This window comes from Hordeum vulgare, chromosome 6H, assembly GCF_904849725.1.
Source record: "Hordeum vulgare subsp. vulgare chromosome 6H, MorexV3_pseudomolecules_assembly, whole genome shotgun sequence".
Lineage (NCBI taxonomy): Eukaryota > Viridiplantae > Streptophyta > Magnoliopsida > Poales > Poaceae > Hordeum > Hordeum vulgare.
The window spans coordinates 415291682-415295138 of NC_058523.1; positions in this window are offsets into that span (position 1 = coordinate 415291682).

Here is a 3457-nt window from a genome sequence, read left to right on the forward strand (position 1 = left end):
CGGCAAAGGCAAGAAGGGTAATTCAAAGAAGAGCGGCAAGCCTGTTGCCAATCCAACGAAGAAACCCAAAGCTGGACCTAAGCCTGAAACGGAGTGTTACTATTGCAAGGGTATGGGTCACTGGAAGCGCAATTGCCTCAAGTATCTGGCAGATAAGAAGGCGGCCAAAGAAAAATCAGGTATATTTGATATACAAGTTATTGATGTGTACTTAACCGGCTCTCGTAGTAGTGCATGGGTATTCGGTACCGGTTCTGTTGCTCATATTTGCAACTCGAAACAGGAACTGCGGAATAGACGAAGGCTGGCGAAAGATGAAGTGACGATGCGCGTAGGAAATGGTTCCAAGGTTGATGCAATCGCCGTCGACACAGTTTCACTCCAGTTACCATCAGGATTAGTGATGAACTTAAAACATTGTTATTTAGTGCCTGCGTTGAGCATGAACATTATATCTGGATCTTGTTTATTGCGAGACAGTTACTCTTTTAAGTCAGAGAATAATGTTTGTTCTATTTCTATGAGTAACATCTTTTATGGTCATGCACCCAATGTGAGAGGATTGTTCATATTGAATCTTGATAGCAATACACACTTACATAACACTGAGACCAAAAGAGTTAGAGTTAACAATGATAGCGCCATATTTTTGTGGCACTGCCGCTTAGGTCATATTGGTGTAAAGCGCATGAAGAAACTCCATGCTGATGGACTTTTGGAGTCACTTGACTTTGATTCACTTGACACGTGCGAACCATGCCTCATGGGCAAGATGACTAAGACTCCGTTCTCCAGAACAATGGAGCGTGCAAATGACTTGTTGGAAATCATACATACCGATGTGTGTGGTCCGATGAGCGTGGAGGCACGCGGCGGATATCGTTATTTTCTCACCTTCACTGACAATTTGAGTAGATATGGTTATGTCTACTTGATGAAGCACAAGTCTGAAACATTTGAAAAGTTCAAGCAATTTCAGAGTGAAGTTGAAAATCATCGTAACAAGAAGATCAAATTCCTACGGTCTGATCGTGGGGGTGAATATCTGAGTTTCGAGTTTGGTGCTCACTTAAGACAATGTGGAATTGTTTCACAGTGAACACCGCCTGGAACACCACAGCGTAATGGTGTTTCCGAACGTCATAATCGTACTTTATTAGAGATGGTGCGATCTGTGATGTCTCTTACCGATTTGCCGTTATCGTTTTGGGGTTATGCATTAGAAACATCTGCATTCACTTTAAATAGGGCACCATCAAAATCCGTTGAGACAACACCATACGAACTGTGGTATGGCAAAAGGCCAAAGTTGTCGTTTCTTAAAGTTTGGGGATGTGATGCTTATGTCAAAAAGCTTCAGCCTGAAAAGCTGAAACCCAAAGCGGAAAAGTGCGTCTTCATAGGTTACCCAAAAGAGACAGTTGGGTACACCTTCTATCTCAAATCCGAGGGCAAAGTGTTTGTTGCTAAAAATGGAGCTTTTCTCGAGAAGGAGTTTCTCTCGAGAGAATTGAGTGGGAGGAAGATAGAACTTGACGAGGTTGTCGAACCTGTCATCCCTCTGGATGGTGGCGCAGGACAAGGGGATACCTCTGTCGTTGCGATTCCGGTTGAGGAGGAAGTTAATGATGATGATCATGAAACTCCGGTTCAAGTTTCTGTCGAACCACGCAGGTCGACGAGACCACGTGCTGCTCCATAGTGGTACGTTAATCCCATCTTGTCACTCATGTTGTTGGACAACAATGAACCTGCAAATTATGAAGAAGCAATGGTGGGCCCGGATTCAAACAAATGGCTAGAAGCCATGAAGTCCGAGATAGGATCCATGTATGAGAACAAAGTGTGGACTTTGGAGGTACTGCCTGAGGGCCGCAAGGCTATTCAGAACAAATGGATCTTTAAGAGGAAGACGGACGCTGACGGCAATGTGACCGTTTATAAAGCTCGACTTGTGGCAAAGGGTTTTTCGCAAGTTCAAGGAGTTGATTACGATGAGACATTCTCACCCGTAGCGATGCTTAAGTCCGTCAGAATCATGTTAGCAATAGCTGCATTTTTCGATTATGAAATCTGGCAGATGGATGTCAAAACGGCGTTCCTTAACGGTTTCCTTAAGGAAGAATTGTATATGATGCAACCCGAAGGTTTTGTCGATCCTAAGAATTCTAACAAGGTGTGCAAGCTTCAGCGATCCATTTATGGACTGGTGCAAGCATTTCGGAGTTGGAACAAGCGCTTTGATGAGGTGATCAAAGCATTTGGGTTTATTCAAGTGGTTGGAGAATCTTGTATTTACAAGAAAGTGAGTGGGAGCTCTATGGCGTTTCTAATATTATATGTGGATGACATATTGTTGATTGGAAACAACGTAGAGTTTTTGGAGAGCATATAGGATTACTTGAATAAAAGTTTCTCTATGAAGGACCTAGGAGAAGCTGCTTACATTCTAGGCATTAAGATCTATAGGGATAGATCAAAACGCCTGATAGGACTTTCACAAAGCACATACCTTGATGCGCTCCGTCCCCTATGCTTCAGCCATAGGTTCTATCATGTATGCAATGTTGTGCACTAGACCGGATGTTAGCCTGGCCATAAGTATGGCAGGTAGGTTCCAGAGTAATCCAGGAGTGGATCACTGGACAGCGGTCAAGAATATCCTGAAGTACCTGAAAAGGACTAAGGAGATGTTTCTCGTGTATGGAGGTGACGAAGAGCTCGCCGTAAAAGGTTACGTCGATGCAAGGTTTGACACAGATCCGGACGACTCTAAGTCGCAAACCGGATACATATTTATTCTTAGTGGGGGTGCGGTAAGCTGGTGCAGTTCCAAGCAAAGCGTCGTAGCATATTCTACATGTGAAGCGGAGTACATGGCTTCCTCGGACGCGGCTAAGGAGGGTGTGTGGATGAAGCAGTTCATGACGGATCTTGGAGTGGTGCCAAGCGCACTGAATCCAATAACCTTGTTCTGTGACAACACGGGTGCCATTGCCTTAGCAAAGGAACCACGGTTTCACAAGAAGACCAGACACATCAAACGACGCTTCAACCTCATCCGCGAATACGTCGAGGGAGAGGACGTAAATAAATGCAAAGTGCACACGGATCTGAATGTAGCAGACCCGCTGACTAAACCTCTTCCACGACCAAAGCATGATCAACACCAGAACTGTATGGGTGTTAGATTTATTACAATGTAATTCGCATGATGATGTGAGGGCTAGATTATTGACTCTAGTGCAAGTGGGAGACTGTTGGAATTATGCCCTAGAGGCAATAATAAATATAGTTATTATTATAATTCCTGTATCAAGATAATCGTTTATTATCCATGCTATAATTGTATTGAATGAAGATTCATTTACATGTGTGGATACATAGACAAAACACCATCCCTAGCAAGCCTCTAGTTGGCTAGCCAGTTGATCAAAGATAGTCAGTGTCTTCTGAT